This window comes from Clytia hemisphaerica, unplaced genomic scaffold, assembly GCF_902728285.1.
Source record: "Clytia hemisphaerica strain Z4C2 unplaced genomic scaffold, Clytia hemisphaerica genome assembly, whole genome shotgun sequence".
NCBI classification, from domain to species: domain Eukaryota; kingdom Metazoa; phylum Cnidaria; class Hydrozoa; order Leptothecata; family Clytiidae; genus Clytia; species Clytia hemisphaerica.
Genome location: NW_027103579.1, coordinates 112,484 through 126,657, shown reverse-complemented (window position 1 = coordinate 126,657; position 14,174 = coordinate 112,484). Strand labels below are relative to the sequence as shown.

Here is a 14,174-nt window from a genome sequence, read left to right as displayed (position 1 = left end):
GATGTCTGCACTTTATTGCAAATTTTCGTATATTGCTGATTTCTGCTGACGTCAGCAAAATTAAAAAAAAAATTATGCAAAAATGTCATCATTGCTTTGGTTTTTTATTACTTTATTTTTTAATAGGTGTCAGTGAATCTTACTGGATTACTTTAGCAATTTATTGCAAATTTTTTTGAAGCCTGGAGACAACTCAAGCACTAAATTCATCAATGAAGGAAGATGTAAAAACTTTTATGGCAATGATGTCATAATTCAAATACATCAGATTATCATAAAATTAACGTTGCTTCAACACCATGTGCATCAGCAGATTGAAGACTCAAATCGAGTTTCAACTGTCAAGTCATGAAGTAATACCTAACCTACTACTTATTCATTAATATATTACGATGAGGATTGCATAGAGTATGTTTGATCCACGCAAGGACTCATGTTGGTTTGGCCTAAAGAGGTAAAATAAGATCTCCTTTTTATCTCATTAAGGCCAGGGCAAACCAGTCCAACATTTCATCCAACATGATTTTCAAATGTTGGATGAAATGTTTGATGGAAAAACTTGCGTTGGATGAAGCAAAAATCAAGGCCGGGGCAAACCGATCCAACATTTCATCCGACATGACTTGGAAAAAAATGAAAATTCCAAAAAATGAAGAAAAAAGTACTCCCAAAAACCAATCCAACACGAAAAATTTCACAATTCAATGAGAGAGCCTCTTTGATCTCGCCGCAAATGTTGGATGAAATTTTTGATGGCGATCAAACTTCATCCAACACCGTCCAGCACGATTTTTTTCTTCTTTTTTTGAATTTTCGTTTTTTTTCCAAAAATTTTAATTGACGCAAACCGGTCCAACATTTCATCCAACATCAGAAAAAGGCATGTTTATGTTTATGTTTCTTTTCTTTAAAGTTGATGCAAAGTAGTACAATGTGTACTTAGCTCGAGGCTAATCAATATCAAGCATGTTGGATGAAATATTGGATCGGTTTGCCCTGGCCTTTAAAGTAGCATTCACACGTGGGACAAGTAAAGATTCCCTCATTTTTGATAATATGAATCTTCTTTATATTGAAAATGCGATTATTAAATTCAAACCATTTATAAAAGTAATAATGCGGCTTTGTCTGACTTAGTAATTATGTTTAATTTGCTTAAAGCAAACTTCTATTCATTTCAGGATCATACTGGGTCACACAGCAGGAAGTATTTACAGTGCACTTGTATCGAGAAAACTTTTTTCCAGAGTTCAACACTCTCAATGTGCTGATGAAACAACCATCCATATATTCAGCTGAGACATACGTAATATTATGTAAGAGCTTGTTTATTTACGTCAACCAGGACTTCCTATAAAATACATTTTTGTCAGTGATGAATAGGCTTAAATGTATTTCTAAAATCATCTTAAACAAATTTGTAAAGGGTGCAGTGCCTCTTGTAAATCATTATCTAATGTAATTAAATGGTGCCAAACTGTAATTGATTAGTAAATCATATCTTGAGCTTACTAGATTTATACTCTTTAAAAATTTATTGCAGAGGCTTCGTCGGACTTAGTGATTTTGTAAATTTGTTTAAAGCAAATAATTATTCATTTTAGGATCATACTGAGTCACACAGCAGGACGTATTTACAGTGCACTTGTATCGAAAAAACTTTTTTCTAGAGTTCAACACTCTCAATGTGCTGATGAAACAACCATCCATATATTCAGCTGAGACATGCGTAGTATTTGGTATGAACTATTTTATTTTCGTCCACCAGGACTTCCTATAGAATACATTTTTGTCAGTGATGAATAGTCTTTAATGTATTTCTAAATCATCTTAAACAAATTTGCCTCTTGCAAATCATTATCTAATGTAATAAAAGTTACCAAACTGTAGGAGATTGATTAATCATATTCCCAAACCTCTTCTATTTTTTGTTCAGAGCTTTGTATACGATGCCACAGAGGGTAGATATCAATTATTTCATGGCTTTCTTTCAAAATAAACTTCTGAAGGAGGTATAAATTAATATAGATATAGATCGATTTAAAGGTAAAATTTTAATTTTCATCGTTTTTATGGCAAACTCATCTTGTTTCAAAAATTGCTTTGAAAAATTGACGTTTTTTTTAGCAGATTTCTTTCAAACAAAGATGGTACAGCCATAATAACACCTTCAACTATGAATGCAAAAGGGCATCAACAGAGTTATCCAACCACGTTTTGGGACCTGCAAATCAAAAACATACAACCAAAATTATCATGGGAGATTATCGACCACGCCCGCTCGTATTTCAAAGGCTTGGTAAACTGCAACATCTGTCTCACAGAAAAATTTCACTTAATTACATCAGAGCTTCATCTCGTAAACAAAAGATCAGAACTTATTTCCACATGTCGCCATAACAACAGATTTAATCTGAAGAACTTCAAATCGGTCCCCCCCGGATGAATCATGAATTTTATTTTCAATATGTTTTAATAATTGTTTTTATTACAGTTTTATTGCACAAATTATCCAGTTTTTCACATTCGAGGAATGCTTGAAAGGGATTAGTTCGTCAAAAAAAAGGTTGGTATCATAGCTTTGAATGGGCTTTGAATAGTTTTGATTGTTTTAAGTTGTATATTTATTTTTAGTATATTTGTTTTATATCAACAAACATATCAATCAAAAATATACACAATATGGTTGGTTTGATGGGTTTGATTCCTACTAGCATGTTCGTCTTCACCCAAAATATTGTCAAGCAGTCTGGATGAAGAGCACCATGAACGTTTGTGCAGAGTCAACCCAACGCTGCCCAAGAGAGCTGGATGAATTGACAGATCGCAGTCAAGTATTCAAACCTTCCAATGTCAACAACAGACCCTGCCACCCTTTCAAAATTATACCAGCTGTACAAAGAACAACAAACACTATCTTCAACTTATCAATGATTTTCAGAATCCAGATGGCACATGTATAGTAAGGATGGACCAGGAAAATCGCAGCATGGACATAAGATGAAAGGTTATGCTGAACTTGACAACACAGAATTATAAAATTTTGGAAATGCATATTTCTAAATTTTAATAGTCCCTTTTCTGAAAGTGAAAGAAATGACTTGGGAGGTAATTCTTTCAAAAAACGAAAGCATTAGTCAACAAAAGTTGAACAAGCAAATGCCTGGTAATATGATGTAGTTTTCACCTAAAAAAACCACATAACAAAAATCATGGCCTTGATAAAAGTTACAAAATAGACATACAAATAGCATTTCATATTCTGACCAAAAGATGTGTTTCACGAAAGTTTCAAAACTTTGATGATGTGAGAAAAAATGAATAAATCTTTTTTCTGATATCATCGAAGAATCTTGAAAATTCTATTCGATAGGCTTCCGTAATCAATGTGGTCTCTCTATCTTAGCATAGGTCCTTCTCACAATGTCGTCAGTATGTAACTATGCAATTAACATGTAAACCAATATTTCCTCTTGTCCATCTGGACAGGAAAATTGTATTAATAACAAGAATTATACAACTCTGCTAGCTGTTCTCCTTCTTTCAAGTACCAGAAAGAGGGTTTTGAAATTCAGCACATACTACAAACATTTTTCTGTCTTATCTATTAGTCACATTTCTCCATGAAAAGTTCTGTTCCAAAATACCACGAGATTTCTCAATAAGTAATGACCACTTCTCTCCACAGTTTCATAGTTTGTTAAACTTTTCGCAGACCATTCATTCCATAGACTCCAAAAGCAGCCAGCTTCCCCAGTAAATTACTTACATCTCTGTAAAACTCTCTGTTAAGTCTGGTTTATTACATCTCTCCTCGATAACTTCTGTTCCGAAATACCACTGGTTCACACATGTTCAAATCTCCTTAAAAATTCACTCTCAAAATAACTTAAAATTCCACCACTTTCCAATTAATTATTACCGTGCTCTCCAAAGTTCTCTGTTTGTTATAGCTCTCCTAAGAGATTTCCTTGCCAAAATACTGTTTTTCTAAATGAAATAGTCCCACTTCTCTCGACACGTGTATGGCTTGCCACATCTAGAAAATTCAGTTTCAAAATACCACTGAATTTTCTCAACCACCTCACTCGCGGTTTGCAACACCCCTCTGGGAAAACTCACTTCAAAGATACCACCAGTCATACCACGCTCTCAGCCTTTCCGGAGTATGCCTTTCCGAGATGGCCAATCCGTGGAACCCACTTTAAAAATTCCACGAATTTCAAGTTGACTACTATCACATACTCTCCAAAATTCTCTGTTTGTTACACCTCTCCTCAAATCAAAGATTTCGTTGCCAAAATACCACTATTTCTAAATGAAATCTTCCCACTTCTCCCAACAGCTGTATGGCTTGCTGATCCTAGAAAACTCACTCCCAAAACACCACTAGATCTCTCTCAGCAGGTTCACGATTTGTAGCACCCCCTCCGGGAAAACTCAATTCAAAGATACCATCATTCATTACCACGCTCTCCGCAGTTTTTTGTTTACCACATCTGTTTGCCACATTCACTCCCTCCAAAATACTCTGTTTGTTTCACCTCTCCTCAAAGAATAACGGTTCTCAACAATTCTCCAAATTGTTAACACTTTGCCAACCTTTCTTAGAAAACTAACTTCAAAAATACCACCAGTCCCCTCAGTTAATAACTACCATGCTCACCAAATTTTATCGGTTTGCTACACGTCGCCTAGAAAATTCAGTCTCAAATACCACTGGGTTTTCTCAGTAAATTACTACCATATACTACAATGTCTCACGGTTTGCACAGCCTTTCCAGAGTATGCCTTTCCAGAGTATGCCTTTCCGAGATGGCATTTCCATGGAACCCACTTTAAAAATTCCACCAATTTCAAGTTAACTACTACCACATACTCTCCAAAATTCTCTGTTTGTTACACTTCCTCAAAGATTTCGTTGCCAAAATACCATTGTATTTCTAAATGAAATATTCCCACTTCTCCCCACAGTTGTATGGCTTGCCACACCTAGATAATTCAGTTTCAAAATACCACTGGATTTTCTCAATGAATAATGACCACGTTTCAAAGCTTTCACTTTTTGTAAACCCTCTTCTAGAAAACTCACTTCGAAAATACCACCACAACTACCACGCTTTCCAAACTTCTTTGTTTGTCTCCTCAAAACTTCATGCTCTCCAAAGTTTCACGATTTGTAATCATTCTAGAAACCCCATTTTAAGTACCAACACCAGTTTCCTCAGTTAATCATCACAGATTTACGATTTTATTTGTCACTCCTTCAAGTTTCAAAATACCACTGGATTTTCTCAATGAACAATTCAGCCATACCACCTAGTAAATTTATGATCATCTCTCTTCAGTGCCACGGTTTGCTAATTTCCTCTCAAAGTTTCAGCCATAAGATACCAACTCTTCTCAATATTTTAAAGTTACACCAGAATCTCAGGTTTCATGGCTCACATTTCAGATCCAAGAAATTCCAATTCTCGAAATACCATTAATCTTTCAATGAATTATCACCAAATATCTAAACAGTTTCACAGCTCACCACTCGGTACCTCTCTTATTTCTTTATAAATCTCTAAAGCTTCAAGATTGGCTCACCTCTCCTTTAAAAATCCAGTCTCCAATAATCAACTTCGCCACACCTCATTTCAGTCTCAAAAAAACACTTCAACAACTCTCCAAAAGTCCAGTCTCCAAATACCACTGGTACCGGTACCACCATTTTCTCTCTTTCTCTCTCCCACTTTTTCACAGTTTGCAACGCCTCTCCTCGAGAGATTCGTTCCAGATTTACCGCCAATTATCTCAACGAGTTATAACCACTTCGCCACACCTCTCCTCCAAAAAGTTCAGTCCCAATAAACCACTACAAATCTCTGTGAATTTCAAATTATTTCAACAGCTCACGGTTTGTCCACCTCTCCCAGAGAGATTCCAAATTTCCACCAGTTTTTTCAATGAGTTATTACCACTTCACCACACCTCTCATCCAAAAATTTCAATCTCAATAAATTTCAGTCCTCAATAAATCACTGCAAGTCTCAGTGAATTTCACATCTTCTAACAGGTAAAGGTTTGTCACATCTTTCTTTGAAAAGTTCATCCTAAATTACCATCGATTTGGTCACCACACCTCTCCACATCTTTCAACAATTTCAAGCTTTGCAACACCTCTCCTCAAAATTTCTTAATGTGCTATTACCACACTCATTCCTAAATTTTAACGTTCTCAGAATAGATTCCAACGCTTATCAAGCAAGAAATGGTGAAAAGCAGCCATCCATGGCTCAACCGTCGATTCAGCCAAGAGTATAATGCCTGCCAAGACATGATCAACTGGCTAGGAAAGATGAGAAGGAGCTAAGGACGGATGTTTCGTTGATTACACATCACATCCCTCTGTCAGCATGAAGGAATTGTCCGACGATGAAACTTTTCTGAAAAACCATTAAATGATCCAGCATGGGTAAGCCTTTTGAATTACAACCACTACCACTTAATTAGGCTCTAAACCGAAAGTGTTTACTGATGTTTACTTTATTCATTTTCGTTCCTTATTGTATACAAGGTCATCATTGACCTAAGTGAACATTTTTCAAGAAAAGCCCTACATTGCCAAAACAAAATTTTAGCTAGCTTGCAGGTTATTTTACAGTATTTTGTTTATATTTTGTTTTGTTGCTAATCACCCCTGTGTCACAGACCCAGTGGGACCCCATTCCAACTGGAAAATTTGGCAAAAATTTGTTCCCTGGTGGGAAAAGACCCTAGAATTTTAGCTCCACTGGGAAATCAATGTCTAAAGATTACATTCCAAAATGTTTTAACCTTGGAACAAGAACAATAAAATTTCTATCCCCATTGGGATTTCAATGGGGATTTTTATCCCCACTGAAGAAGAAAAAGTTCCACCGGGGCTGCGAGACAGGGGTGTTCCTAATTGATAGCTTTTTTTGATAGCTTTTTCAGGTGACGCCCTAGAAATGAGGCCATTGTGGTGAAATGTGTTAAGAAACACGTCTAAATTGACACCCAATACCAAAAACTTCGGATTCGAACAATTGCAATTGAAGTTAACCTGATCAATCTGATGCGACTTTCTCATTCCAACATAATTAGAAGTAGGTAAATGGCGTGGCTAGTTCTGGGAAATAATATATTTAGATGTTAAAAATATCATCTGGACTCCGTCTGGACTAATAGAATCTCTTTGTGGCAAAAACACTCTCCTTGTCACCCATTAAATGCTGGTGACCCCCTGAAAAGGCACGAGAAGAAAACATAGTTTTAAATTCTGCTTCACTTTTTTTCGGGACACAATGTTTTGATATTTTTACTTTTGAATTATATCATTTATGGTTATCACTCGGCATCTAGGATTTAATCATACGCCAAATGAGCTGTTCAACATTGAGGCTTTTTACGGAATCTCATGAATTTATTTTCTTCCAGGAATCTGTCCAATCAAGGAACTTGGTTCAATCAGGCTATCACAACGTCACACCAATGGATATTTCATGAATGTCTTCATGTGTGATTTCGTTTTGTCACAGAAAAGTCACATATCGAAAATCTGAAAGGCATGATGACCAACCAGTTCGAAGTAATGTGTGACATTTGCATTTGGTACAGAGGTGAGATTAATATTTTACAATATATCTGATATAGAAATTGATCACTCCATTCTATTTAAGGGTGTACTTCAAGATGAACTTTTAGGGGTATAGTAAAGTTTAAATATTTTCCCAGAGAGTTTGGTTTGGATCGTTCCTTTCTCAAAGGGATTCGTTCTGCGCTCAAGCATTGTATTCCCAAGAGTTCTAAAGAAAATCTATTTGATTAAAAGTTATAATGAAATTTCCAAGGAGTTAAATACTAATTTTGGTGATTTTGGTCCAAGAGAAACAGACTTTTTCAAGTCAAATGAGTGTTAAAAGCCCAAAAGATTTAGTAAAATTGCGTGGCTTCCCCGTGTATGAACATTAAATTCAAGACAAAGAGGCGTCTTTTCAATGTATAAAAGTACAAATGCAAATGTAAATTATATAACTTGTTGTTAGTATGACTTGATTTTTCACCTTTAAAAGTTACACCCCTGTGTCACAGACCCGCTGGGACACCAGCCCTACTGGAAAATTTGGCAAAAAATTTTGTCCCCGGTGGGAAAATACCTTGGAATTTTAAACCCACTGGGAAATTTAGTTTGATTTTATCCCCATTCGAAATTCAATGTTTAAAAATGGCGGCACTTCAAAACCATCCCCACTGGATTTTTCAACCTTAGATCAATAAAATTTCTATCCCCATTGGAATTTCACTAGAAATAATTATCCCCGCCGAGGAAAAGAATTCCACCGGAGCCGTGAGACAAGGGTGTAAAGTTCTTTTAACATCATGTTAGGTTTTTAAAAGGGATCGTTGTTATAGCAGCAGTAAATATTAGTCTTCTTAAACGACAACTACCACAGCTAGTCGATCTCTTATTCCAAGAATTTCTTGAAGCTTAGAAAGTTCAATCAATAATCAGAAAGAGCCTCATTCTCAATCATCAATTATCTATGTTGATTAAGAATTTCTATTATTGTTTTGTTTTCAGGAAAGCACCTAACTTCAAAGATTGACATCAGTTCGCTTAGAAGTGCTAATGGTCTAATGTTGGTCAACAAAATTCAAGAATGAAATGACATTGAATACTTTTTATTAACTACTACTAAGCAGAGTACAGATGCTAATTCACAAAAATATTTTGAAATATTTTTTGCTTATAAGAATCATTATTTTTTCTTAGAATAAATATAACTTGATCATCAGACCTAAAATTTTCTCCTGTTATTCTAAACCTTGAACTTCCTTTGCTTCCTTTCATCATGGTGTTCAATTTTTTTCTATTACCGAATCTTTATTTGAAAATATTGCACTCAGAAATATCTTTTGAACGAGCACAAAGTATCAGAAAATGATGCCTTGGTTTCATGGAGAATATGATTAATCGTTAAAGAGACAGTCGATTAATGTAAGTTTATTGCTTTAATTTTATTCTTTAATAAGATTTAGGTTTTATTCTCATGTAAATCTATCCACGAGTTATGAAAAAGAAGGATACAAAAATTGTGAATCATTAGAGTTTATAATATTCTAGTATAAACATCTCGAGTCGAAAGGAGTTTTAGCCAAGACTGATTTTCTTGGGGAGCGCCAATGAATTGCATGTCTGGTCGTCACACATTATGAACTCAGGCAAATTAAGGCCTGTCCAGATTTTTCAAACATACGTTAATTTTTTATCACCGTTTCCACTTGTCATAGCATATCACTTCATACATCGAAAGAAGCGCATTGGAGTGTAGATCACTGGAATCGCTGTGCCATAATTAATTTTTTCACCCAAAAAAAGATATAAGGCAAAAACCAAAAAATGCTGACGTCAGCAAAACTTGTTTTTTGAATAACTCCAGTTTGGCTTATGGTAAAAACATGAAATTTGGACCAAAGTTGCACACCATTAAAAGGATCATTTTGACAATTTTTTTTTTGAAATTTTGCTGACGTCAGCACTTTATTGCAAAATTTCGTATTTTGCTGATTTCTGCTGACGTCACAAAACTTTCCAAAAAAAAATATGCAAAAATGTTTCTATTATTGATATGCAACTTTTTTGATAAATTTGGACGTGCCTTAATTTGCCTGAGAAGAAGGTATTGTTGTTATTGCATGTCTTTGAAACTTCTTGGAGACCTGAAATTGAAAAGCAGTACCATTACAAAATTGTAAATACAAAATCCAAACCAAATGTCTCAAATGATTATGATTAAGTGCAATAAAAGCCCCCCCTCCAGATCAGGGATAGATAGTTTCGAGTTAGGAATACGAATTTCACATTTGAAAAAAAAGTTTAAACAAATTTTATAACTGAAGCAAGGTCAGATTAGTAATTAGAAATGAAAATTTGTCTTGAACATTTGATCAATGGAATCTGATATAAACAGTTCTGATCAGATCCCAAGTTACTTATTCATCAAGCATAGTTTTGAGTATTCGAGGTCCAAATCTTGATTTTGAATTAGTCCTTTTTTTCTTGTAACTTTTAACATGACTTAAATTTTCTAGGAAAGTTTATTCTAGGTGGATATAACCAAAATATGTGCTCCAAAATAGCACCTAATGTCCCTCTATCGACCAATCTCCAAAGTTTCTCAACCAGGGTCATGCAGGAATTAAGCTTGACAAGAAATTCTGGTAAATTTGCACTCGAATGATTTCTCTTAATAATAATAATAATAATGTTTTACAGATTTCCAGGCCACCGTGCATGCACATGGGCCTCTATAAATCGCTCATACATTGGTTTGGTTTATTACAAAGATTACTAAACCGATCTTGTTTTACAAAATATCTTTTTTAAATATAATCCTCCTTGAGGACTTCCTCGCACTCTCCATTTGTAATCGCTCTGCGGCATTGCTCGATTTCTCTCGTTTGCTTTACTTCTCCATTCTTTTACTTGGTCTCTTTCCATTATTGTTAAATCGTCTGTGATGCTCATGTTGGCGTACTTGTCGTACTGCTTCAATTCCCTTAAGTTTCTCATAAATTTGTATTTTACATGCCCGCCATTAAATACAACTTTGATTGGTCGTGTACGATTTGATTCTTTACCAATACGGGAGACGTAAGTTGGCTCTGTGTTTATTTTAACGTCGTTTAGGAGTTCGTTTACGAAATCATTTTCATCTCTATTGCCATTCTCTTCCACTCCATGGATGATGATGTTAGCTTCCCTTGATTGCTTTCTCTGTTCTTCCATTTGTTCTTCGACCTTTTCGCTGCGAAGTATTTGTTTCATGCTGGATATATTTAACTCGTCATTGGTTTTCGTGATTTCGGCAAAACTTTTCTTTGAATTTGTTTTCGTTTTGTTATCTGTAGGTTTCGCATTCATTGTATCTTCGATTTTAGTGGTAAGTTTAGTTTCCAGCGCTAAAAATTGAGCTTGAATTGTATCGGCAACATGGTTCCTTTCTTTAACGTATCCCTGACATCTAGCTTGTAATTCTTTAACCGCAACATTCAACTTATTTTCATTCTCGTTTTTCACCTTGATAATATTTTCGCACGCTTCAATTTCTTTACGGCTATGTGTGCAGCTTTTGATTTTCTCTGATTGGTCCAAGATTTTTCGGTGTAGCTCTTGATCGATGGAACAGCAATTTATGCATTGGTATTTTCGATAGCCTTTATTCAGGAACATTTGTATTTGGTAAGATGGTAGTCCTGTGCATGCATAATGCAGTGTTCGTTGACATTTATGACATTCTAATCTCATTTTGTCGTCATCTTTTATGCAATTTTGTTCTGTACATCGATTTGCAACTTTTTCGATTTCATCTCTTGTTGAAATTCTACTAGGCGATACCGTTTTTTGTTGAAATTTGGTCGTTTTTTTCATGTTTTTGTATTTTATTAAAAATTCTCCATTAAAAAAAAAAACGAAGAGCGCGACTGATCTGTTCTGACGTCAAATATTTCTCTTAATGTACTGTGAATACTGAATTAGGACCTTAAACTTATGTTACGAGTGCCACGGCACGTTGTGACGTGGCGTGGCACTCGTAAGGTTCGGCCTTGCATGAGCATCGTTCTCCCAGTGTCGTTCGAGTGTCATGGTATACACCATGGCTTGTCAGCTTGCGTCTGTCAAGTCGCAGTGTCTGTCGGCGCCGTGATTCTTACTCCTTTCGTAAGTAGGACCAATCCAGAATGCATTCAGAGGGCTCATATCTATCATTGTGATAAAGCCTATTAAAACTTAACTTTAGTGGGGATAAAAATCCCTATCAAAATCCCTATCAAAATCCCAAAGGGGATAGAAATTTTATCGTTCCAAGATTAAAAAATCCAGTGAGGACGGTATCGATCCCGTGGCCTTCTATCTTTGAAAATCGAGCTCCATGAAACTAATTCAATCTCTTAGATCTGATACTATCGATACTGGTTATCGTTCCTCTAGCTGAATAACCTCTTTGACCAAAAATGAAAAAATGAAAGCGACTATTTGACACCAAGGTGCCCTTATTTTGGGATTATTCTTATTGTACATAGCCTAAAATAACTAAAAGCACCTCCTGAGGTGTAGTTTAAAAATGAATTGGTGACCGCCTTCACCCATTAATACCTCTAAAATCATGGTCGAAAGATATTGACATTTTACTGTATTTTAACGTTTTTCAGAAACTAAAGTTCGAACCTTACATTCGGACGAGAAGAGCCATTTTAGTGCTTCTAATTTCTTTCATTGAATATTCCGGTTTTGGAGGGGTTTGATGGCTTCTAGTCTACATTCCAGGCCTTATTAGAGCAAGTTTGAGCTTTTAAATCCTATCCTAAGGTCTTATGTCTCATGTTAAAACTCAGAGTTAAAACTCCACTTTCCAACTACTCATGTAAATCTGTTTCTGGTTTTTTGGGTGCTTCCGTTAGGAAATGAAAGAATTTACTGAAATCAATTAACGTTCATTCAACGCTACATTCAAAATTCCGAGAAATACTGTATTGACAAATCTTTTCCATGCGTTCATATAGCATCCCTTCAGATTTCCGAGAAACGTCTTCATCTCTTTCACTTCGCTCATCATCTTTGTTCATCTAACGCTCATAAATCATCATAAAAAGTTACATTAAGATTTCCCAAGAAACCTACAATTCATTCACTCCATTATTTAATGTTAAAGGGTACTGCATCAGCTGTATGAATATAAGCTTTAAGGTGGTAGTCTACCGAGAAATGGAAAATCATCGAAAAAATTGTCGAATTTTGGTTTTTGGGTGTTTTGAGATCCTTAGGTCTTTCTGAACATCTCCTGGAAATTTCAGAGAGATATCTTTATTTTTCAGGTCGCAGTGAGCATTTTTGTCCTGCTGGGTGCTTGAAAAATCGCCCTAGCAACGGAAAAAATCCCGTTGCTAAGTACTTATTTTTTCAATCTCGGCCGAAACATAGCAATGTGATACGCCAAAAGAAAGCTCTTTTTACGCCCTTTTCGAGCGTCAAAATATTATTTTCCGTGGCATTACGTCATCCTTAAAATTAAAGATGGTAGCTTCAGTAGTGTAACACACCAAAACAAGCTGAAAAGCAAGCTGTTAGCATGATTCTGCAGATATCTTGGCAGGTTTTAGATCAAAACTTAATTTCTTTGATGGAAATGATTTGTTTAAATGAAGAATAGACTCTACAGAAGCCATAAAGTTGCTGTACATTGGTTATGTTTCTGGATTTCTACGAAAAACATTTAAGTTGCCGCCATTTTGTTTTGAGGAGCATATAGGCGGTGAGAGGCGGTGTGTGCTTTTTGGTGGCTCACATAATGTTTTGTAGTGGATTTAAATGCAACTGAGATATTTCCAAGCACAACATGATGTAACAGAGATGGAAATGTGCATTATAATGAACTGGACCTAACTTCTGGAGACGCACATTCTCATCTGACACCCGCCACTCATAACAGCCTTCCTTCGGTCAAGAAGCCAGCTCATTGCTCATTGTCATCTAGTCTATGTGAATAAAAATATGCACACAAAAAGTTTTCATGCCTACAGAGAGTTATGCTGGACTTTCAATGAATATTTTGACACACTTATGTGGCTGTTTTCACCCAAATTATCGCAAGATTACCGCAAACTTTGCTATGTATACATGACTTTAGCGCAACATGTTTTTGTTGATTTTTGGATATTTTATCAATTTTTGTGAAATGTTTTACTTTAACTTTTGAAACCTGACTGGTTGGATGAGTATTCAGTGAAGAAATTTTTTGAAAAGAGCTTTCCAACTTAAAATAATACCCATTTTTGCAGACTTTTGCCTTTTTCTTTGATTTTCTCAAAACGCGTTTCCGGGGGTTTGCATTCACCTTGTCAGAAATATCTTAGGATTGAGAGTAGCTACAGACTTGAAATTTTCAGGGAAGTTTCCTTACATGATTGTGTATTGAATGAATGGATTAAAAAGTTTTAAAATTGGTTTCCTGATTTTTAATCTCAAAAAAGCGTTTTTTTCAGTTTCTTACCCCCTGGAAAAAAATTTCAATTTTTTTTTTCACTCATTCCAGACCTTTTCTAAATATTAGTCATTTAAAAAAAAAAACTAACTTCATAGGTCAAGCCGACTATTCAGAAAACCT

At 35.4% G+C, this 14,174-nt stretch overlaps 2 long non-coding RNA genes across 3 annotated transcripts; both read left to right on the top strand.

Moving 5' to 3' along the window:
- Positions 1-353: 353 nt before the first annotated feature.
- Positions 354-2,962, top strand: LOC136801238 (uncharacterized). 2 transcript variants are annotated; one of them, XR_010845822.1, is made up of 4 exons: positions 354-454; positions 1,182-1,316; positions 1,605-1,739; positions 2,128-2,962. It is a non-coding gene; the product is annotated as an uncharacterized lncRNA (long non-coding RNA). The 2 variants fall into 2 exon arrangements; XR_010845823.1 differs by lacking the exon at positions 2,128-2,962 and adding an exon at positions 1,937-1,960.
- A 2,704-nt stretch (positions 2,963-5,666) lies between these two features.
- LOC136801237 (uncharacterized) lies at positions 5,667-8,758 on the top strand. The gene is made up of 4 exons (XR_010845821.1): positions 5,667-6,460; positions 6,955-7,115; positions 7,447-7,628; positions 8,591-8,758. It is a non-coding gene; the product is annotated as an uncharacterized lncRNA (long non-coding RNA).
- Positions 8,759-14,174: the final 5,416 nt, after the last annotated feature.